The following is a 24,251-nucleotide window of genomic DNA, read 5'->3' as shown; positions in this document are numbered from 1 at the left end:
TTTCCAACCATATATAATAGTCTATAGTGGGCATAAAATTGGCAACGTTGACAAGAGGACAAAGAGCACCCCTGATTGATGATGAGCCACGTTTGCGCCAACGTTTGCCTCAAACGTGAGGTCAAACGTTGGCTAAGGAATACCTTGGGAAATGTTGCTCCCCACAGCCTGAAGGGGTATACTTCCAACAAGAATAACTTGAGCTACAGAGCTCCAAATGAGGTGATTCAAAAAGCAATGGAAAGTAGGAATCAAGAGCTTTCCAAGCATATATGGCATTGCATGGTGGACACTAAAATTGAGGGAGAAAACTGCCCCGAAATGTGCATAAACGAACATGGTGGCAACCTGCAGTGAGACCAACTGACCTCTACACCTTCGACGGAGTATAACTCGAGCTGTGGAGCTCCAAATGATGCGCTTCCAATTGCATTGGAAAGTAGACATTCAGGGATTTCCAACAATGAATAATAGTATGGGGTGGATAGCACGTTTGAGCTTCCGAATCTGGCAATGTTTCCAACATTTGCGTTCACGTTTGACCTCAAACGTGGGGTCAAACGTGAGTGACAGCAACACCAGCGACCTTGTCCCCTTCAAAGGAGCATAACTTGAGTTGTAGATGTCCAATTGAGGTGATTACAATTGGGTTAGAAAGCTGACATTCAGAGCTTTCCAACCATATATAATAGTCTATAGTGGGCATAAAATTAGCAACGTTGACAAGAGGACAAAGAGCACCCCTGATTGATGATGAGCCACGTTTGCGCCAATGTTTGCCTCAAACGTTAGGCCAAACGTTGGCTAGAAGAGATGCTTGGGAAAGGTCACGTTTGAGCTCACGTTTGACCTCAAACGTTGGCTCAAATGTGGATGACAGCAAGGGGCCGATCTGCATTGTGGGTTTCACGAAGACGTTTGAGCCAACGTTTGCCTCAAACGTTGACTCAAACGTGAATTGCTCAACAATCCAACTTGCACGCAGATTTCTCCTCAAGACCAAGGCCATCCAAATCCATCTTCAACCCAATTCCACTCCAAAGTAGCAAAGCCCAATTGACATCACTTATAGGCACACAGAGAAGTTAGATTAGGAATTTTATTTTTGTAAATATTGTTTTCATTTTTCACTTTTATTTTGTAAAAGCCTATATAAAGGCATTAGTTTAATTTCACTAAAAAAGCGAGCTCCATTAGAGAGTAAGGAGGCTGGCTCCATTAGGGAGCATTAGGAATAGAGAATTCTCTCTTTAGTTTTTCTCTTTGTTTTGAATCTTGGGTTGAGAATTGAAGGAATTCTGTTTCATTCTCACTTTGAGATTTCTCTTGTTCTTCTTCTATAAAATTTCAGTGAATTAAGGATTTAAATCAACACTCTGTTTACTGCTTTCATCTTCATTTCTTTTGCAAATTGTTCTTTATTGGATCAAGGAAGGACTTGAGATCTAGACTTGTTTTCTAGTCTCATTGAGCCCCTGATCCCCTGAGATCTTTACTTGTTTTTTTATTTCATAATTGAATTGAGCTTTCTTGCTGATTTACCTTTCTGCTACAATTTCCTTCTCTGCAATTTTTACTTTCTGTTGCATTGCTTCCAATTTATTTTTCCTGCAAGTTAAATTTTCTGCAATTGATCTGAGTTCTAATTTACTGCTTTCATTTAATTTTCCTGCACCCAGCCCCCTTTTACAATTGATGCAATTTACTTCTCTTGTCATTTAAGATTTTGCCAATTTACATTCCTTGTTCTTTAAGTTTCAGTCACTTTACTTTATGCACTTTAATTTTCCTTGCTGTTTACTTTCTGTTGGCTATATTTCACCCAATTTCACCTCAATGTTAGCTTCACTAAACTAATCACCCACTAAAGTTGCTTGATCCATCAATCCCTGTGGGATCGACCTCACTCCCGTGAGTTTTATTACTTGATGCGACCCGGTATACTTGCCGGTTAGTTTTGGGTGTTTTGGAAATTCGTTTTTCCACAAATTTTCCCATCACAGGGGGACCGAGTCCGAGATATTAGAATCTTCGTGGTATAAGTTAGAACCCATGGATGGCCACTCCTGAGATCCAAAAAGTCTAAACCTTGTCTGTGGTATTCCGAGTAGGATCTGGGAAGGGATGGCTGTGACGAGCTTCAAACTCGCGAGTGCTGGGCGTAGTGACAGACGCAAAAGGATCAATGGATCCTATTCCAGTATGATCGGGAACCGACGGATGAATAGCCGTGCTGTGACAGAGCATCTTGGACCATTTTCACTGAGAGGACGGGAAGTAGCCATTGACAACGGTGATGCCCAACATACAGCTTGCCATGGAAAGGAGTATGAATGATTGGATGAAGACAGCAGGAAAGCAGAGGTTCAGAGGAACGAAAGCATCTCTATACGCTTATCTGAAATTCTCACCAATGAATTACATAAGTATCTCTATCCTATTTTATGTTTTATTTATCTTTTAATTATTAAGACTCTACAACCATTTGAATCCGCCTGACTGAGATTTACAAGGTGACCATAGCTTGCTTCAAGCCGACAATCTCCATGGGATTCGACCCTTACTCACGTAAGGTTTATTACTTGGACGACCCAGTGCACTTGCTGGTTAGTTGTGCGAAGTTGTGACAAAGAACTAAGATTATGAACATGCGTAATTAGTTTTTAGCGCCGTTACCAAGGAAGGAACGTTCACGATTTCTGCGCACCAGTATGCACAAAAGTAAAATTTCTCATTTTTTGTGCATGCATGGATACGTGCGAATGCCCTCAATAGAAGGCACTTCCCAGCGTGTGCATACGCATGATGTTGTGCGTATGCACTTGTAAATTTTGCAGGGTGTGTGTGCGCACCAGAGTGTGCAAACGCTCTCAACAGTAGGCATATCCCTGTGTGTGTGTGCACACAACAGTGTGCATGCCCACACAAACCAAAACTCAATTTTTGCAACATCACAGAATTTTAGATTTTCAACACCAACTTCCAATGATCATATATTTTTCTACAAAATTTTGATTTCCACAAAGTCTATACAGTTTTAAATCTCTTTGAATTATCTTTACTTTGATACAAAATTTAACCAATTTCAAAAATTGTAGCTCAAGATATGATCCGCCAAAGTTGGCCCAAAATCCATTTTTACCAAAAACCTTAAAAACTCAATTTCACCAAATCTCTCAATTCAAAACCAAACTACTCACAACCCAAACAATACCAAAACAACACAAAAGTCCATACCATTCATTCCTTAAACTCAACTATTAATAACATCCCAATTACACTATTCCACATCATCAAAATCATTATTCATCAACATCTAAATTCAACCTAAATCACATCAAAGCTCCTAAACTCCATCATTATTCAACTATACAACATCCAACCTTTAATATCCTAACTTATCAACTCTTTCAACACTTATCATTAACAATACTCATAGTCATCATCAATCAAAATCAGCACCAATACCCATCAAGTTATCCTCACAATCATACTCCCCCACATACAACTCACTCAACCTTCATCATAATTCATATACCACACATCCCAAAAACTCCATATCATCATTATCATCATCAAACATGTAATCACATACAATAAATCATACAACTACTTCATTCAATCCTATCTTAAAGGCCACTATCCTAAGTGTCACGAAACATTACATATTACATAAAGAATACCAAAACTATACCTTGGCCGATTCCCAAAATGCACCAGACACCAAAACGAAGCCACCAAACTCGATCCAAAAGCCTCAAACCAACTCCAACAAATACCAAAACTCAATCTAACATCGTACAACATACCAACATCTAACCTAGGGTTCACAAAAATAACTAAACATAAGGGTTTAGTGTGACCTTACCTTATCCAATGGTATTAGGGGCAAAATCTAACAATACTCCAATGCTAGATCACCCCTAAACAACCAAAAACACAAAGAAACTCAAAAATCCAAAGCCATTTTCGAGTTTTGGACTAGGGCAGAAAACTTGAGCATGAGTTTCAATTTATTACCAACAAATCCTAGCTAGAAATAACAAGTTCAGCGAGAGCGACGCGTGGCCACAAACGGCTCGTCAATCGGAGCTCCGTAGCTCAAGTTACAAGCGAAAGAGTGAGAGTGTGAATAGTAATCTTGTTCCTCCCTTCTCTCACCCAGTAGCAGCGCCCCTTTCTCTTATTTTGGGGGTGGAATGATCTGATTTGGCTCATTAATGGGTTTATATATGTTGGGCCTTGGGCTCAACTTAGATCCGATCCAATCCGTTAGCGTTTTATGTCTGTTTGGTCCAATTTTGGGCCAAAACCTTTAAGATTAGTGCCCGGTTTTACATTCTAAATTATTTTTGTCTTTTCAAATCAATAAATTCAATTTTCAAAATCTCATTTTCCAAAATACGTGGTACTGGACAGACTAGAGCCGGTACTGTCGGCTTAAGTGTCGGTACACATTTTTACAAAATTTTTTTGTAAAAGATATATTTTTCCACTCAGAAAAATTCATGGAATTCAAATTTCATCTTTATATTTTAAAAAGAATACTTCTATATTTTTGAACATATTCTGGGCAGTTAAAGTTATTATTTATTAAAGCGATTTTACGTAAAAACTCCGGTTCTTACAGCTTTACTTCTTCAGTTGAGCTCTTTTCATTCTGAATACAATATTCGAAAAATTCAAAATTCATATTATCTTTTCCCTTATCAATTTGTATTGAATAGTGATCAAATTTTAAAACTACAACTTTGTTTGTTATTTTATGCATATATTCCTAAAGTGCTAATTCATTCATGCTTAACTATTAGTTAGACGGATTTGATCTGAGTATGAGGCGATTGGTGGAAGCAAGCCCTTCTAGTCAAACTATTAGTTAAACGGATTTCAAAAACTTTGTTTGCTTTTTTTGTTTTTTTCCTGGTTGTAGATCATATATTCTGGTTATAGTTTAATTAACAATTACGTTATGCTTAAACAAAAAGAAAAAAAAGAGAAAAAAGAAAAGAGAATCCGAGTTTGTTTCAATGATTAAACATGCAAGGAGCTTACCTACCAATAAGCTCAAGATAATTTATATTTTAATAAATGGTGCCTTGTATTTTATTCAAGTAGATACCTATTTCATTCTATTGTTTTCAAGTATTTTTTGCACAATTATGTGAAGCTAGTAAAATCTTTTTCCAGTTTTTGAGCTGAAAGGAATGTATACTAAAATGTGACTGTGTGTTCAGGTTTGTATTTGGATATACCTTTGGATAGATGACAACATTGTTGTTATATTCATCAGAAAGATATTTATTGCAGGTTAGCTTTCTGTATGAATGGTTGGTAGTGCAGGCGGCAACCGTCAATGCGATAATAAGCATGAGAGGGCATATTTTCTTCGGACTCTTATAGCATCAATGGATAAACTCAACCCATTTCCTTTCATGAAAATGCTTAAGAAGGGAAAGAAGTTTGTTATCAGCGGACCAAGTTGGCTAGGGAAAAAGAAGAAAAAATGAACTCTACGTAATGCTTTAATATAGCGTACTCGTAGGTAGGAACTCTGATGTGTATGTTCTGATGTGTATTTTTTTTGTTTTGAACTCTTTTGGTACTAACTATCATGTGTATTATTGATGAGCGGATAATTTATACGCTTTTTGGCATTATTTTTACATAGTTTTAAGTATGATTTAGTTAGTTTTTAACATAATTTTATTAGTTTTTAAATAAAAATCACATTTCTGGACTTTACTATGAGTTTGTGTGTTTTTCTGTGATTTCAAGTATTTTCTGGCTGAAATTGAGCGACTTGAGCAAAAATCTGATTCAGAGGCTGAAGAAGGACTGCAGGGCTGTTGGATTCTGACCTCCCTGCACTCAAAATAGATTTTCTGGAGCTATAGAAACTCAATTGGCGCTCTCTCAATTGTGTTGGAAAGTAGACATCCAGGGCTTTCCAGAAGTATATAATAGTTTATACTTTTCCCAAGTTTAGATGACGCAAACTGGCGTTTAACGACAGCTTTTTGCCCTATTCTGGCGTTAAACGCCAGAAACAAGTTGCAAAGCAGAGTTAAACGCCAGAAACAGGCTACAACCTGGCGTTTAACTCCAAAAAGAGTCTCTACACATGAAAGCTCAATGCTCAGTCCAAGCACACACCAAGTGGGCCCGGAAGTGGATTTCTACATCATTTACTTATCTTATGTAACCCTAGCTACTAGTTTAGTATAAAAACTACTTTTAGTGATTTATTTTACATCTTTTGATCATCCTTGATCTGGGATCAGTCTTTTTCCCTATTTTTGAATTCATATGCTATTTGGGGAGGCTAGCCATTCGGCCATGCCTAGACCTTGTTCTTATGTATTTTCAACGGTAGAGTTTCTACACACTATAGATTAAGGTGTGGAGCTCTGCTGTTCCTCATGAATTAATGCAAAGTACTATTATTTTTCTATTCAACTCAAGCCTATTTCTTCTCTAAGATATTCATTCGCACACAAGAACATGATGAATGTGATGATTATGTGATGCTCATCACCATTCTCACTTATGAACGCGTGCCTGACAAACACTTCCGTTTTTCATGAAAGCAAGCTTGAATGCATATATCTTAGTCTCCTGATTTATGATCAGAGTCTTCGTGGTATAGGCTAGAATTATTGGCGGCCATTCTTGAGATCCAGAGGAAAGGAATGGCTGTGACGAGCTTCAAACTCGCGAGTGCTGGGCGTAGTGACAGACGCAAAAGGATCACTGGATCCTATTCCAGCATGATCGAGAACCGACAGATGATTAGCCGTGCGGTGACAGTGCATTTGGACCATTTTCACTGAGAGGACGGGATGTAGCCATTGACAACGGTGATTCCCAACATACAGCTTGCCATGGAAAGGAGTATGAATGATTGGATGAAAGTAGTAGAAAAGCAGAGGGTCAGAAGGAACAAAAGCAACTCCATACGCTTATCTGAAATTCTCACCAACGAATTACATAAGTATTTCTATCCTATTTTGTATATTAATTATATTTTAATTATCAAATCTCCATAACCATATGAATCCGCCTGACTGAGATTTGCAAGATGACCATAGCTTGCTTCAAGCTGACAATCTCCGTGGGATCGACCCTTACTCACGTAAGGTTTATTACTTGGACGACCCAGTGCACTTGCTGGTTAGTTGTGCGAAGTTGTGAAAAAGAACTAAGATTATGAACGTGCGTATTAAGTTTTTGGTGCCGTTACCAAGGAATGAACAATCATGATTTCGTGCACCAAGTTTTTGGCGCCGTTGCCGGGGATTGTTCGAGTTTGGACAACTAACGGTTCTTCTTGTTGCTCAGATTAGGTAATTTTATTTTAAATTTTAAACTTTTTGCTTTTATTCTTCTTATTTTCAAAAAAAAATTTCAAAATTTTTTTTAAAAATTTATTCTATGTTCTTCAGAATTTTTAAGAATGAATTCTAGAGTTTCATCATGATCTGTTGAAGCCTTGCTGGCTGTTAAGCCATGTCTAATTTTTTTTGGACCGAGACTTCCACTTATCATGAGAAGAGCTTCTTTGTCTTTCTCAGCAAAGTAGCTGTTGTATGTAATGTTCTGCTAAAGCTTGGCTAGCCATTGGCCATGTCTAGTATTTTGGACCGGAGCTTTCACTGAAAGCTTGGCTGGCTAGTAAGCCATGTCTAATTCCTGGACCTGACTTTTAGACTAACATTGCAAGATTCCTGGAATTCCTATTAAAAATTTTGAAATCCTTATTTTTCTTTTCCAATTAATTTTCGAAAAATCCAAAAAAATTTACAAAATAAAAAAAACTAAAAATATTTTGTGTTTCTTGTTTGAGTCTAATGTCAAGTTTTAATTTTGGTGTCAAGTGCATGCTTTTAATTTTTCTTTAAAATTTTGAAAACTCATGCATGTGTTCTTCATGATGTTCAAGTTGTTCTTGATGATCTTCTTTGTTTGATCTTTGCAATTTTATGTTTTATGTCTTTTCTTGTTTTTCATATGCATTTTCAATTTGTTAGTGTCTTAACATTAAAAATTTCTAAGTTTGGTGTCTTGCATGTGTGTCTTTTCTTAAAAATTTTCAAAAATAAGTTCTTGGTGTTCATCTTGACATTCAAAGTGTTCTTGCATATTTTTCTTGTTTTGATTCATAATTTTTATGTCTTGTGTCTTTTTTGTGTTTTTCTCTTTCTTCATTAAAAATTCAAAAATAAAAAAATATCTTTCCTTTATTCTTCTCATAAATTTTCAAAAATTTGAGTTGACTTTTTCAAAAAATTTTCAAAATTTAGTTGTTTCTTATGAGTCAAATCAAATTTTCAATTTAAAAATTCTATCTTTTTCAAATCTTTTTTCAAAAATCAAATCTTTTTCATTTTTCTTTTATGATTTTCGAAAATTTTAAAATAATATTCAAAATCTTTTTCTTAATTTCATGTCATAATTTCAAAATCTTTACTAACAATTAATGTGATTGATTCAAAAATTTTAAGGATTGTTACTTGCCTATTAAGAAAGGTTCAATATTTAAATTTTAAAATCATATCTTTTTGTTTCTTGTTAGTCAAGCAATCAACTTTAATTTTCAAAATCAAATCTTTTTAATTTCCTTTTCAAATCTTTTTCAAATTAAATTTTCAATCATATCTTTCAATCATATCCTTTTTCAAAACTTAATTTCAAAATCTTTTTTCTAACTTCTTATCTTTTCAAAATTTGATTTTCAAATCTTTTTCAATTAACCACTTGAATTTTTGTTTAATTTTAAAATTCTTATCTTTTTCAAAACCACCTAACTACTTCTCTCTCTCCAATTTTCGAAAATCACTAACCATTTTTTTAAAAATCTTTTTAATTAAGTAGTTTATTTGATTTTCAAAATTTATTTTGTTTCTCTTTTTGATTTTCAAATTCTAACTACATTTTAGAATAAAAATAAAAATATTTTCCTTTTATTTTATTTAATTTTCGAATTCCTCTCTCTCTCATCTCCTTCTATTTATTTATTTATTTACTAACAATCCGAACCCCATCTTCTTCTCTGTGTTCGAATTTTCCACTTCCCCTTCTTCTATTCTTCTCTTCTTCTACTCACAAAAGGTAATCTCTATACTGTGACATAGAGGATTCCTATTCTTTTCTGTTCTCTTCTTTTTCATATGAGCAGGAGCAAGGATAAGAACATTTTTGTTGAAGCTGACCCTGAACCTGAAAGGACTCTGAAGAGAAAGCTAAGGAAAGCTAAGGCACAACTCTCTGGAAAGGACTTGACAGAAATTTTTGAAAAAGGAGGAGACATGGCCGAACATAATAACAATGGTGGAGATGCAAGGAATATGCTTGGTGACTTTATTGCACCCTCTTCTAACTTCTATGGAAGAAGCATCTCACTTTCTGCAATTGGAGCAAACAACTTTGAGCTTAAGCCTCAATTAGTTTCTCAAATGCAACAGAACTGCGAGTTTCATGGACTTCCAATGGAAGATCCTCATCAGTTTTTAGTTGAATTCTTGCAAATCTGTGACACTGTCAAGACCAATGGAGTTGATCCCGTGGTCTACAGGCTTATGCTTTTCCCTTTTGCTGTAAGAGACAGAGCTAGAACATGGTTGGATTCACAACCTAAGGATAGCCTGAACTCTTGGGATAAGCTGGTCAGTGCTTTCCTGGCCAAATTATTTCCACCTCAAAAGATGAGCAAGCTTAGAGTGGAAATCCAAACCTTCAGACAGAAGGAAGGAGAATCCCTCTATGAAGCTTGAGAAAGATATAAGCAACTGATCAAAAGGTGTCTTACTGACATGCATCCAGAATGGAGCATCATAAGTATATTCTATGATGGTCTATCTGAGTTGTCAAAAATGTCATTGGACCATTCTGCAGGAGGATCTCTTCACGTGAAAACCTCTGCAGAAGCTCAGGAACTCATTGAAATGGTTGCAAATAACCAGTTCATGTACACCTTTGAGAGGAATCCTATGAACAATGGGACGCCTCAGAAGAAGGGAGTTCTTGAAATTGATACTCTGAATGCCATATTGGCTCAGAACAAAATATTGACTCAACAAGTCAATATGATTTCTAAGAGTCTGAATAGATTGCAAGCTGCATCCAACAGTACTAAAGAGGCATCTTCTAAAGAAGAAGCTTATGATCCTGAGAACCCTGCAATAGCAGAGGTGAATTACATGGGAGAACCCTATGGAAACACCTATAATCCTTCATGGAGAAATTATCCTAATCTCTCATGGAAGGACCAACAGAAGCCTCAACAAGGCTTCAATAATAATGGTGAAAGAAATAGGTTTAGCAATAGCAAGCTTTTTCCATCATCTTCTCAGCAACAGATAGAGAATTCTGAACAGAGCCATTCTGGCCTGGCAACCATAGTCTCTGATCTATCCAAGACCACACTAAGTTTCATGAATGAAACAAGGTCCTCCATTAGAAATTTGGAGGCACAGGTGGGTTAGCTGAGTAAGAAGATTACTGAAACTCCTCCCAGTACTCTCCCAAGCAATACAGAAGAAAATCCCAAGAGAGAGTGCAAGGCCATAACCTTACTTGGGGTGGCCGAATGCCCAGAGAAGGAGGAGGACGTGAATCCCAGTGAGAAAGACCTCATGGGACGTCCTCTGGACAGAAAGGAGTTCTCTTTTGAGGAACCAAAGGAATCTGAGGCTCATACAGAGACCCTAGAGATTCCATTGAACCTCCTTCTGCCATTCATGAGCTCTGATGAATATTCTTCCTCTGAAGAGGATGAAGACATCATTGAAGAGCAGGTTGCTAAATATCTAGGAGCAATCGTGAAGCTGAATGCCAAGTTATTTGGTAATGAGACTTGGGAGGATGAACCCCCTTGCTCACCAATGAACTGAATGCATTAATGAGGCAGACATTACTTCAGAAGAAACCGGATCCCAGAAAGTTCTTCATACCTTGTACCATAGGCACCATGACCTTTGAGAAGGCTCTATGTGACCTTGGGTCAGGGATAAACCTCATGCCCCTCTCTGTAATGGAGAAACTGGGAATCTTTGAGGTATAAGCTGCAAGAATCTCATTAGAGATGGTAGTCAAATCAATGAAATAGGCTTATGGACTAGTAGAGGACATGTTAGTAAAGGTTGAAGGCCTTTACATCCCTGCTGATTTCATAATCCTAGACACTGGGAAGGATGAGGATAAATCCATCATCCTTGGCAGACCCTTCCTAGCCACAGTTAAAGCTGTGATTGATGTTGACAGAGGAGAGTTGGTCCTTCAGTTGAATGAGGGCTACCTTGTATTTAAGACTCAAGGTTCTCCTTCTGTAACCATGGAGAGGAAGCATGAGAAGCTTCTCTCAATACAGAGTCAAAAAAAACCCCCATAGTCAAACTCTAAGTTTGGTGTTAAGAGGCCCCAACATTGCTCTGATTTTCTGTGAGGCTCCATGAGAGCTTACTGTCAAGCTATTGACATTAAAGAAGTGCTTGTTGGGAGGTAACCCAATGTTATTTAATTATATCTATTTATTTTTCATTGCTATTTTATGTTTTCTTTAGGTTGATGATTGGTGCACGAAATTGTGATGTCCAGGCTCGAACAATCCCTGGTAATGGCTCCAAAGCTTGGTGCTTTGATCTTAATTCATAATTGTCACAACTTCGATACAACTGTGAAGTCACAAAAACTTCTGAAAAATCAAAAACAGAATGAAAAATAGCATTAAAAATAGCTCACTCTGGAGGAAGAGCTTACTGGCGTTTAAACGCCAGTAAGAAGCATCAAACTGGCGTTTAACGCCAGAAAGAAGCATCAAGCTGGCGTTAAACGCCAGAAACAAGCACCAGACTGGCGTTTAACGCCAGAACAGAGCATGGAATTGGCGTTTAACACCAAGAATGGGAGAAAAGCTGGCGTTAAATACCAGAAACAAGCAGCAAGCTGGCGTTTAACGCCAGACATGCATTCTAAGGGCGTTTTGCACGCCTACATGGAGCAGGGATGCTAAATCCTTGACCCCTCAGGATCTGTGGACCCACAGGATCCCCACCTGCCACACGTCTTCTTCTCTCCTCTTCACACCTTTTCATACACACTTCCCCCACCCTTGGCCGAACCCACCACACACCTCCATCTCCTCCATTCTTCTTCTTCTCCTCCTTTCCTCCTTCTTTTGCTCGAGGACGAGCAAACATTTTAAGTTTGGTGTGGAAAAAGTGTTGCTTTTTTTGTTTTTTCATAACCACTAATGCCTCAAGGGATGCACTTCCCTCCATAAAACTATTGGGAGCAAATAAACACCTCCTTAGAAGAATTAAGCTCCAACATGGGACAATTAAGGGTGGAGCACCAAGAGCATTCCATCCTCCTCCATGAAATTAGAGAAGATCAAAGAGCTATGAGGGAGGAGCAACAAAGGCAAGGAAGAGACATAGAGGAGCTCAAGAGAACCATTGGTTCTTCAAGAGGAGGAAGACGCCACCCTCACTAAGGTGGACCCGTTCCTTAATCTCCTTATCTATTTATTTTTTTCTGATCATGCAGCTATTTTATCACAGGAACCGAACACCTCAAACTAAAAAAAAAAGCTAAAAAAAATATAAAAAAAACACCCGACGCAAAAGCGTCGCTGATGCGTACGCGTCATCGTCATCTAGGGGTGCAAGAAAAATAAAAAGTTACAGAGAGTTGCGCGGGAGTGGCGCCAGAATGAAGTTTTTCGCACAAACAAGCCCACGCGGACGCGTGGTCCACGCGTTCGCGTCGTTTGTGATTTTCGTCATTCACGCGGTCGTGTCACCGACGCGATCGCGTGACCTGCAAATTCGACGTAACAGAGCGTTTTGGACAGAGAGTTGTGCCAGCTTGGGGCAAGAAGTGTGCTAAACGCACAAATTTGGTCACACAGACGCGTGATTGACGCGTTCGCGTCAGTTACACATATGGCCATCCACGCGATCGCGTGCCTGACACTAACGCGTCATTATGAAGAATGCGCGACGCACGTGATCACGTCATTAACGAGAACGCGTCGCTTGCGCCGCCCAGTTTTCTTCTCTCTCTCTCTCCCAATCTTAATTCTCTCTTATTCTCTTATCCTTTTATTTTTTTCTTTCATTTTAACATTTGTCTCTTCTATTTTCAGTTTTTATTTGCTTGAGGACAAGCAAACCTTTAAGTTTGGTATTGACACTTCGCTTAAGGGTTTTTTGTTTATTCCTATGGCACCAAAAGGGAGGCGAATCATCTTCACTGAGAAGCACAACCTGAAGAATAAACGATTGCTAGGATAACTAAGGTGGTTGAGTTCCTTTCATTTTTTACTCCTCCCTTCTTTGTCTATGTTATGTTCTGGTTTTCTGCTATTTTTCTTTGTTTGTTGCATGATCCTTTATTAGTTAGAATCCTAGGACTAGTTTAGTTTTCTTTTAATTACTTTAATGCTGAAAAGATGTTTCATGTACCACTCACTGAACTTGAACCTAAAAAGAAAAGAAAAAGAAGTGATGTAGTGCATGAGAATTTGAGTTTAATTTTTAGAGTAGTCTTATTTATTTAAATGTGGTGGTATTTTCTGTGACTCTGAATGCATGCTTGAACAGTGCATATTTTTGATAGTGAAGTTTATGAATGTTAAAAATTATTGGCTCTTGAAAGAATGATGAAAAAGAGAAATATTATTGATAATCTGAAAAATCATAAAATTGATTCTTGAAGCAAGAAAAAGCAGTGAAAAACACAAAGCTTGCGAAAAAAAAAAGAAATAAATAAAATAAAATAAAATAAAAAGCAAGCAGAAAAAGCCAATAACCCTTTAAACTAAAAGAAAAGGGTAAAAAGGATCCAAGGCTTTGAGCATTAATGGATAGGAGGGCCCTAAGGAATAAACCCTGGCCTAAGCGGCTAAATCAAGCTATCCCTAACCATGTACTTGTGGCGTGAAGGTGTCAAGTGAAAAGCTTGAGATTGAGCGGTTAAAGTCGTGATCCAAAGTAAAAAGAGTGTGCTTAAGAACTCTGGGCACCTCTAACTGGGGACTCCAGCAAAGCTGAGTCACAATCTGAAAAGGTTCACCCAGTTATATGTCTGTAGCATTTATGTATCCGGTGGTAATACTGGAAAATAAAATGCTTAGGGTCATGGCCAAGACTCATAAAGAAGCTGTGTTCAAGAATCAACATACTGAACTAGGAGAATCAATAACACTATCTGAATTCTGAGTTCCTATGGATGCCAATCATTCTGAACTTCAAAGGATAAAGTGAGATGCCAAAACTGTTCAGGATTGCAGTTGTAAACCCCACTATAAGAGAAGACATGGGCTTAATCGAACTCTCATTCTCATGCAAATTCACATCCTAAGCTTATATTAGTTTTGGCTGCTTGAGGACAAGCAACAGTTTAAGTTTGGTGTTGTGATGCGTGAGCATCTTTCCTATCTTTTCCTAGTGAATTTGCATCTAATTTGTTGAGTTTAATTAAGAATTAATTATATTTTAGCCACTATGGATGCTATTTTGAGTTTTGTGTAATTTTATTTATTTTAGGTAGCATTCGGATGGATTTGATGAAGTTTCTGCAGAGAAAGAGAAGAAACCAAGGAGATGACCAGCGAATACCGACGCGGACGCATGGCTCACGCGACCGCGCGGAATAGAGGAGATCGCAATGATGCGATCGCGTGCATGACGCGAACGCATGGACTGGAATATGCACAAATGACGCGAACGCGTGGACGACGCGGACGCGTCACATGCGCCACGTGCAGAAAAATGCTGGGGGTGATTTCTGGGCTATTTTGACACAGTTTTCAGCCCAGAAAACATAGATTAGAAGCTGCAGCATGGACAATTCAAGTGGTCCCCATCCATCCATTGAAGATTTGATTATTTAAATTAATTCAAATTTAAATTCAAATTTTAATTCTAGGAAAAGATATTATTTTAATTTTTAGTTTTAGATATTAGATTTTAAATTTATTATGATTAGTTATAAAAGGAGGAAGCTTTCCTTCCTTTGGGGAGGTCCGGGGGAGATTCCACCTCATCCTATCAGGGGAACATAATTGACAATCCTAATTTTCTCTGTTTTCTATGAGCAACTAAACCTCCACTGTTAAGGTTAGGAGCTTTGTCTATGGATTAATTTTATTACTTTTTCTATTTTAATTCATGTATGGATTTATAATCTAAGAATTGTTTTCGCTCTTTATTTTATAAATTTGGGTTGAACGGAAGTATGACCCTCTTTCTATTTGAGTTCCTGTAAAACTTGGAAAAGCTCTTTACTTGAACAACAGCTTGAAAACATATTCTCCTAAATTTTAATTATTTGGACTTAATGGGATACGTGACATATAATCCTTTTATTTTTGGGTAATTAGAGTTTTTGTGGCATATAAACTGGAATTTGATTATCACCCTCTAATTGGAATTAATTGACCAAGGAATTGGCTGTTGATGAATTTTAGAAGAGACTAGGAAGGTCTAAGGAATTAGGGTCTAGTCACATATAGTTTGCCATCAATTAAATCCTACATGATTAAAATAGTTAGTAAGAAAAATTAATCCGGGAAAATAGATAACTTTAAAACCTTAACTGCCTTCTCCATATTTTATTCCCAACTTATTTATTTTACTATTTTATTTTCTGCACGATTGAATATTCAAATACTCTTTTCTGTTTGTCTAACTAAGCCTATCAAACGCTATTGTTGCTTAATCCATCAATCCTCGTGGGATCGACCCTTACTCACGTAGTTTATTTTTATTTTAAATTTTTGAATTTTTTTATGTATTTAGTATTTTTATTTTATTTTACACAGGTTACCTCACAGGGACTTCTCTGTACTCTGACGTAGAGAGTTTCATTTTTTTTTGTTTTCTGCTTCTGTATGCGCAGGAATAGAGACAAAGAACATCTCTTAGACTTTGATCCTGAACATGAAAGAACTTTCAGGCAACGTTTACAACAAGCAAGACTTTGCAAGGCTGCAGAATCCACTATGGCAAATAATAATGCTAATGCCAATGTGGTAAATCCGAATGGGGATGATCAACAGAGGAGAGTGCTTGGCTCTTATTCTGCCCCTACTGCGGATCTTTATGGAAAAAGTATTGTGGTGCCTCCTATAAATGCAAACAACTTTGAGTTGAAGCCACAATTTGTCATCTTGGTGCAACAAAATTGCCAGTATCATGGACTTCCTCATGAAGATCCAAATCAGTTCATATCTGATTTTCTGCAGATATGTGATACTGTGAAGACAAATGGAATGAATCCAGAGGTGTACAGACTCATGCTTTTCCTGTTTGCTGTGAGGGATAAAGCAAAGCTATGGCTAGATTCCCAACCAAAGGAGAGCCTGAATACTTGGGAAAAGGTTGTTACGGAGTTTCTCACTAAATTTTTTCCACCAAAGAAGCTGACCAAGCTTAGGTTGGAGGTTCAGACCTTCAGGCAGAAGGAGAGTGAAACTCTTTATGAAGTTTGGGAGAGATACAAGCTACTGACTAGGCAGCCCTCCGGACATGTTCTCCAAATGGACCCAACTAGATATCTTTTATGAAGGTTTGGGTGAGATGTCAAAGATGAGCCTAGACACTTCTGCAGGCGGTTCACTGCACAAGAAGAAAACACCAGAGGAGACTATTGAGCTTATTGAATTGGTTGCAAGCAACCAATATTTATACTCATCTAACAGGAATCCTGTGAACTCTGAGACCCCTCAGAAGAGAGGCATGTTGGAAGTGGAAGCTGTTAATGCTCTTCTTGCTCAGAACAAGCTTATGTCTCAGCAGATAAATCTACTTACTCAACAGATGGGTGGCATGCAAGTCTCAGCTATCAACACTCAAAATCCACCCCAAGAAATCTCCTATGACATGGCAGGTAATTTTGTTCAAAATGATAATCATGATTATGCTCAACCTTCTTATGAACAGGTACAAGTACGGAAGCACAAGTTATACAGGAAACCAGAGCATCTATTAGAAACTTAGAGGTGCTAGTGGGCCAAATGAGCAAGCAAATACTTGAGAGGTCTGCAAGTACATTTCAAGAGGATATAGTGGTGAACCCAGGAGAAGATTGCAAGGCTATTCAATTGAGAAGTGGTAAAGTAGCTGGCTCTGAGACCAAGGCCAATGAAGAGCTAGTTGAAAAGGAAGCTCCAGAGGAGAAGAAGGGAGAAGTGGAGCACACCCCTCCAAAGCGTGCAGACAACCCATTCCCAGACTCTCTTGACACTTATCCTACATTGCCAAAGGCTCCTGAGTACAAGCCTAAAATGCCATATCCTCAGAGACTTCAAAAGGAGACCAAGGACAAACAGTTTTCAAAGTTCTTGGAAGTCTTTAGAAAGTTACAAATCAATATTCCTTTTGTTGAGGTTTTGGAACAAATGCCCCTCTATGCCAAGTTCATGAAGGAGCTGTTGTCAAAGAAGAAGCCTTTAAAGGGAAATGAGACAGTGGTCCTGACGCTTTCCTGTTTACCACATGGTGCGTTTAATTCTTTTTGGTGTGTTGTGCTAAGAAAAAATAATGGAGAGAGATTATATGGGTTACTACTCACACCCGAGTAGTGATTCATATCCTTATGAATAGAGAAACTACCCAAATTTTGGTTGGCAAGGTCAAAACCAAAGAAACCTCAGTGCTCCATGTTCCAACTATCAAGAGCCACCACCTCCATATTCATATCAAGAACACCACCTCTCTATCCGTATCATGAACCATCATCTTTCTACCCATATCAAGAGCCACCATCTTCCTATCCATACCAAGAACCATCCTCTTTTTACACTTATCAAGAACCATCACCTCCTTCTTATTCATCTCAAATACCATCAGATCTTGAGCTTCTCATGAAAGAATACTTACATGATATAAAGACAAGTGTCAAAAATATAGAGAAGCATATGCAGTCGATTATCAAGTACCAGGAAGAGGAACAAGCAAATTCCTTCCCAAAAGATACAATGCAAGATCCTATGGAAGAAAGTAAGGAAACCAATCAAAGGAGTTTATACTCCAGTGCATTAGAGAACTTTCCATTCTCACACATGGAAGAAGAGGAAGATGCAAAAATAAAGGAGGAAGATGCACCCACAAAGGAGGAAGATACACAACCTCCCATACCCTTGGTAAGCAATGAAGAAGAGATTGAATTAAAAGAAAGCTACCAAGAAGAAGATGTTGAAATTGAGGAAGCTTGCAAGGAGGTGGTAGAATTCAAAGTAGAACACAAGGGAGTAGAGCTTGTAAGACCTCTTCCAAAGCCATCACCATCCAATACAACATTCAAGTGGGTAAAATTCCTATCCTTAATCCTTACTTTCCCACTTGAATATGGGCTACTGGAGATGGATGGTCAACTTAGAGCTCTTTGTGGCATTAAGAGTAAGAGGAAGATGGTTAGTGGTAAGAGTTGTCAAGCAAGGTTCAATATGGTTGCATGCTCCGAATTGAAGTGCAAGAATTGGTGTAGAGCTAATCTGAATGGGTCTAGAAGGTTGTTTGGATGTCTCTGTGAGAATTCAGATCGCTTGCCACCCGGTGGGAACAATGGTAATCCACAAGAAGACGGGTGTAAAAGCAAGGTTTGGGACCCTGAAATTCATTCCCACAATCAACACTCTTAGGGCCTTGTCACTTGCTTCAACTTGCTCAAAGGCTTTATGCGCCTAGTTTGGGATCCCGGTAGCCATTAGAATTACAAACATTGGTGGAGATTCCTGGATCAGTACAAGCACAAGCCACCATGACAACACTACAAGAAAATGGAACATTTGTAACAAAAAATTTGTATCAAATTTAAAATTGTTACAAAAGGATAATATTTTGTAACAAAGGAAACAAGTTGTTACAAAACATGATAATATTTTTGTAACAACCTGTTTTATTTTGTTACAAAAAATCTTAGTTTTTGTAACGAGATGGTGTTTTGTTACAAAATATAGTAATATTTTGTAACAAAAAAAAAAAAAAAAACAAGTTGCAAAAATTCACAACATGTCCAACTTAAGGACGTTAATTAAAAGTGCTTGGTGGGAGACAACCCACCGTGGTATGATCGTTCTTTTTCATTCTTAGTTGTTTTTCGTAATAGTAGTTTTCTTACTTAGTTGATTTTTATTAAGTTCTTACTAATTTTCTGATCATGCAGCTATTTTATCACAGGAACCGAACACCTCAAACTAAAAAAAAAGCTAAAAAAATATAAAAAAAAAAACACCCGACGCGAAAGCGTCGCTGACGCGTACGCGTCATCGTCATCTAGGGGTGCAAGAAAAATAAAAAGTTATAGAGAGTTGCGCGGGAGTGGCGCCAGAATGAAGTTTTTCGCACAAACAAGCCCACGCGGACGCGTGGCCCACGCGTTCGTGTCGTTTGTGATTTTCGTCATTCACGCGGTCGCGTCACCGACGCGATCGCATGACCTGCAAATTCGACGTAACAGAGCATTTTGGGCAGACAGTTGTGCCAGCTTGGGGCAAGAAGTGTGCTAAACGCACAAATTTGGTCACGCGGACGCGTGATTGATGCGTTCGCGTCAGTTACACATATGGCCATCCACGCGATTGCGTGCCTGACGCTAACGCGTCATTATGAAGAATGCGCGACGCACGTGATCGCGTCATTGACACGAACGCGTCGCTTGCGCCGCCCAGTTTTCTTCTCTCTCTCTTCCAATCCTAATTCTCTCTTATTCTCTTATCCTTTTATTTTTTTCTTTCATTTTAACATTTGTCTCTTCTATTTTCAGTTTTTATTTGCTTGAGGACAAGCAAACCTTTAAGTTTGGTGTTGACACTTCACTTAAGGGTTTTCTGTTTATTCCTATGGCACCAAAAGGGAGGCGAATCATCTTCACTGAGGAGCACAACCTGAAGAATAAATGATTGCTAGGATAACTAAGGTGGTTGAGTTCCTTTCATTTTTTTACTCCTCCCCTCTTTGTCTATGTTATGTTCCGATTTTCTGCTATTTTTCTTTGTTTGTTGCATGATCCTTTATTAGTTAGAATCCTAGGACTAGTTTAGTTTTCTTTTAATTACTTTAATGCTAAAAAGATGTTTCATGTACCACTCACTGAACTTGAACCTAAAAAGAAAAGAAAAAGAAGTGATGTAGTGCATGAGAATTTGGGTTTAATTTTTAGAGTTGTCTTATTTACTTAAATGTGGTGGTATTTTCTGACTCTGAATACATGCTTGAACAGTGCATATTTTTTATAGTGAAGTTTATGAATGTTAAAAATTATTGGCTCTTGAAAGAATGATGAAAAAGAGAAATGTTATTGATAATATAAAAAATCATAAAATTGATTCTTGAAGCAAGAAAAAGCAGTGAAAAACACAAAGCTTGCGAAAAAAAAGAAAAAAATAAAATAAAATAAAATAAAATAAAATAAAATAAAATAAAAAGCTAGCAGAAAAAGCCAATAACCCTTTAAACTAAAAGGAAAGGGTAAAAAAGATCCAAGGCTTTGAGCATTAATGGATAGGAGGGCCCTAAGGAATAAAACCCTGGCCTAAGCGGCTAAATCAAGCTGTCCCTAACTATGTACTTGTGGCGTGAAGGTGTCAAGTGAAAAGCTTGAGACTGAGCGGTTAAAGTTGTGATCCAAAGTAAAAAGAGTGTGCTTAAGAACTCTGGGCACCTCTAACTGGGGACTCCAGCAAAGCTGAGTCACAATCTGAAAAGGTTCATCCAGTTATATGTCTGTGGCATTTATGTATCCGGTGGTAATACTGGAAAACAAAATACTTAGGGTCATGGCCAAGACTCATAAAGAAGCTGTGTTCAAGAATCAACATACTGAACTAGGAGAATCAATAACACTATCTGAATTATGAGTTCCTATGGATGCCAATCATTCTGAACTTCAAAGGATAAAGTGAGATGCCAAAACTGTTCAGGATTGCAGTTGTAAACCCCACTATAAGAGAAGACATGGGCTTAATCGAACTCTCATTCTCATGTAAATTCACATCCTAAGCTTATATTAGTTTTGGTTGCTTGAGGACAAGCAACAGTTTAAGTTTGGTGTTGTGATGCGTGAGCATCTTTCCTATCTTTTTCTAGTGAATTTGCATCTAATTTGTTGAGTTTAATTAAGAATTAATTATATTTTAGCCACTATGGATGCTATTTTGAGTTTTGTGCAATTTTATTTATTTTAGGTAGCATTCGGATGGATTTGATGAAGTTTCTGCAGAGAAAGAGAAGAAACCAAGGAGATGACCAGCGAATACCGATGCGGACGCATGGCTCACGCGACCGTGCGGAATGGAGGAGATCACAATGACGCGATCGTGTGCCTGACGTGAATGCGTGGACTGAAATCTGCACAAATGACGCGAACGCGTGGACGACGCGGACGCATGGACGACGCGGACGCGTCACATGCGCCACGTGCAGAAAAACGCTGGGGGCGATTTCTGGGCTATTTTGACCCAGTTTCTAGCCCAGAAAACACAGATTAGAAGCTGCAGCATGGACAATTCAAGTGGTCCCCATCCATCCATTGAAGATTTGATTATTTAAATTAATTCAAATTTAAATTCAAATTTTCTAACTAAGCCTATCAAACGCTATTGTTGCTTAATCCATCAATCCTCGTGGGATCGACCCTTACTCACGTAAGGTATTACTTGGTACGACCCGGTGCACTTGCTGGTTAGTAAGTGTGGTTGTAAATTACCGCACCACCTGGACACCTCTAATTGGGGGCTTTAGCAAAGCTGAGTCACAATTTGAAAAGGTTCACACAGTTATGTGTCTGTGGCATTTATGTATCCGGTGGTAATACTGAAAAATAAAGTGCTTAGGGCCACGGCCAAGACTCATAAAGTAGCTGTGTTCAAGAATCAACATACTGAACTAGGAGAATCAATAACACTATCTGAATTCTGAGTTCCTATAGATGCCAATTATTCTGAACTGCAAGGGATAAAGTGAGATGGCAAAACTGTTCAGAGGCAAAAAGCTACTAGTCCCGTTCATTTAATTAGAGCTAAGTTTTATTGATATTTTAGAATTTATAGTATATTCTCTTCTTTTTATCCTATTTGATTTTCAGTTGCTTGGGGACAAGCAACAATTTAAGTTTGGTGTGTGATGAGCGGATAATTTATACGCTTTTTGGCATTGTTTTTACATAGTTTTCAGTATGATTTAGTTAGTTTTTAAATAAAAATCACATTTCTGGACTTTACTATGAGTTTGTGTGTTTTTCTGTGATTTCAGGTATTTTCTGGCTGAAATTGGGGGACTTGAGCAAAAATCTAATTCAGAGGCTGAAGAAGGACTGCAGATGCTGTTGGATTCTGACCTCCCTGCACTCGAAATACATTTTCTGGAGCTACAGAAACTCAATTGGTGCGCTCTTAATTGCGTTGGAAAGTAGACATCCAGGGCTTTCCAGAAATATATAATAGTCCATACTTTGCCCAAGTTTAGATGACGCAAACTGGCGTTTAACGCCAGCTTTCAGCCCTATTCTGGCGTTAAACGCCAGAAACAAGTTGCAAAGCAGAGTTAAACGCCAGTAACATGCTACAACCTGGCGTTTATCTCCAGAAAGAGTCTCTATACATGAAAGCTCAATGCTCAACCCAAGCACACACCAAGTGGGCCCGGAAGTGGATTTTTACATCATTTACTTATCTTATGTAACCCTAGCTACTAGTTTAGTATAAAAACTAATTTTAGTGATTTATTTTACATCTTTTGATCATCCTTGATCTGGGATCAGTATTTTTCCCTATTTTCGAATTCATATGCTATTTGGGGAGGCTGGCCATTCGGCCATGCCTAGACCTTGTTCTTATGTATTTTCAACGGTAGAGTTTCTACACACCATAGATTAAGGTGTGACTGGATCCTATTCCAGCATGATCGAGAACCGACAGATGATTAGCCGTGCGGTGACAGTGCATTTGGACCATTTTCACTGAGAGGACGGGATGTAGCCATTGACGACGGCGATGCTCAACGTACAGCTTGCCATGGAAAGGAGTATGAATGATTGGATGAAAGCAGTAGGAAAGCAGAGGGTCAGAAGGAACAAAAGCAACTCCATACGCTTATCTGAAATTCCCACCAACGAATTACATAAGTATTTCTATCATATTTTATATATTAATTATATTTTAATTATCAAATCTCCATAACCATTTGAATCCGCCTGACTGAGATTTGCAAGATGACCATAGCTTGCTTCAAGCCGACAATCTCTGTGGGATCGACCCTTACTCGCGTAAGGTTTATTACTTGGACGACCCAGTGCACTTGTTGGTTAGTTGTGCGAAGTTGTGAAAAAGAACTAAGATTATGAACGTGCGTATTAAGTTTTTGGCGCCGTTACCAAGGAATGAACAATCACGATTTTGTGCACCAATTATGCGATGTAACTTTTCATAGTTAACCGTTCGATTTTATTTTCTTACATTTTGTTACATTTTTTTTATCACCTTACTACAACAGAACATATTCTCTAAGAAGTTTTAACCAAAAAACTACAGCAACCAATAACTTAATGTCAACATTTTGCAACAACAATAGTCTAACCACAACCACAACATTATATCAAAGACAAACTTAACATTTGAATTAATCATATAAATATTTACTAAATGAATATATTGATTTTTATTCAACCACAACATAACTATGGAGCAGGACTTCCACCACTTGAACTTGACCCGGCACAATGAGAGCATTGACTATAGCTATGGCCCTAGCCCCCACAAAGTTGCATCATCGTGGACCACACATCTGGCAAGCATCCATTTTACTCAAATATCAATTTAATTTCAGTATACCTTTACCTCATCACCTGAGTGTAAGATTAGGGATTAATTGTGATCCAGTGTCAGCTGGTCATGTGCTTGGATCCCTTACTGGTATAAACTCGTGTTGGTAAACTCTGCGAATTTCATCCATCATGTAGACATCATGAACGTAAGTTCGCCAATCGAGACACTGGTTGGCACAAGACGCAAAAATGTGGCGACATAGAAGTCAAGTCATCTGGAAGTTACCACAACCGCAAACTCTGCGCCTGAGGTCAACGGTATATTCAGCACCACTAGGAATCTCATAAACCTCAAATACTTTGTTTTGTCTATCAAACCAATGCACTTGTAAGTTCCCCGATGCTTGTAAATTTGCATGTAGCTTCGCAGTGGCGAATTCTAAGAAGGCATGTCCAGCAGTGATCGCTTTTGAGCCTCGGCGCTCTTC

At 38.1% G+C, this 24,251-nt stretch overlaps 1 protein-coding gene across 1 annotated transcript in view; it reads left to right on the top strand.

Moving 5' to 3' along the window:
• The window catches only part of LOC110266902 (receptor-like protein 12), a 44,755-nt gene that overhangs the window by 19,420 nt on the left and 1,084 nt on the right, over positions 1 to 24,251 (top strand). The window lies entirely within an intron of this gene.

Source organism: Arachis ipaensis, chromosome B09 (assembly GCF_000816755.2).
Source record: "Arachis ipaensis cultivar K30076 chromosome B09, Araip1.1, whole genome shotgun sequence".
In the NCBI taxonomy this organism is placed as follows: domain Eukaryota; kingdom Viridiplantae; phylum Streptophyta; class Magnoliopsida; order Fabales; family Fabaceae; genus Arachis; species Arachis ipaensis.
Note: the sequence above shows the minus strand (reverse complement) of the source record. Positions and strands in the feature narration are given on the sequence as shown.